Here is a 1,080-nt window from a genome sequence, read left to right as displayed (position 1 = left end):
GCTGACACGGTCGCCAGCTGTACAGTGTTTCCTCCGACACATTGGTGCGGCTGGCTTCCGGGTTAAGTGGGCAGTGTGTCAAGAAACAGTGTGGCTTGGCAGGGTTGTGTTTCGGAGGATGCATGGCTCTCGACCTTCGACCTCTCCCGAGTCCGTACAGGAGTTTCAGCGATGGGAAAAGACTGTAACTACCAATTGTCGGAGAAAAAGAGGTAAAAAATACAAAACATACTAAAAACCTTTTAAAAAATCCAGATCCATCTACATTTGTAAGWTATCCAGACAAAATGCCTGTCAGAGGCCGTGTCTAGACTTGACAGTTCATGCAGATTTAGTATTCTGATTCATGAAGCCAGCAAACACGTTCCTCACACGCTAGAAACGTATTTCCTCCGACGTTATAAGGAAAAGGAAAACCTCTCGGTCCCAAAACACACGTTTTCTGGAGACTTGTGGGAGGAGCGCTGATGACGTCGCCCAATGTGTCTCGGTTACGTCCAGACTGAGGAGAAATCTGAACACAATCCTGAAGTGGTTTTAACCAGATCTGAACACAATCCTGAGGTGGTCAACCAGATCTGAACACAATCCTGAGGTGGTCAACCAGATCTGAACACAATCCTGAGGTGGTCAACCAGATCTGAACACAATCCTGAAGTGGTCAACCAGATCTGAACACAATCCTGAGGTGGTCAACCAGATCTGAACACGATTAGACCACAAAGCGACTTTTCAATCCGAACTTCGTATTCTGATAGCATAAGTCACATGTAAGTGTCAAGTGTAGACACGATCTGGACTACTTCCGGAGAAAATCTAATCACAATAACAATGGGATTTTAATTGTCTACACCTGTCTAAAAATGTGGGCAACATCGGAATGTGGACAAGATCTGGACAAAGAACACATGGTAGAACCGGGTATAAACGGGGCCCCAAGGCGTTAGAAACACATCTTGTGTGAAGGAGGGAGAGCAGGAGAGAGGGAGGAGAGAGGAGGAGAGAGGGAGGAGGAGAGGGAAGGGAGGAGAGCAGGGAGAGGGTGGGGAGAGCAGAGCGAGAGAGGGGAGAGGAGGAGGA

This window comes from Salvelinus sp. IW2-2015, unplaced genomic scaffold (genome assembly GCF_002910315.2).
Source record: "Salvelinus sp. IW2-2015 unplaced genomic scaffold, ASM291031v2 Un_scaffold5562, whole genome shotgun sequence".
NCBI classification, from domain to species: domain Eukaryota; kingdom Metazoa; phylum Chordata; class Actinopteri; order Salmoniformes; family Salmonidae; genus Salvelinus; species Salvelinus sp. IW2-2015.
The sequence above is the reverse complement of the archived record's forward strand: the minus strand, read 5'-3'. Positions refer to the sequence as shown.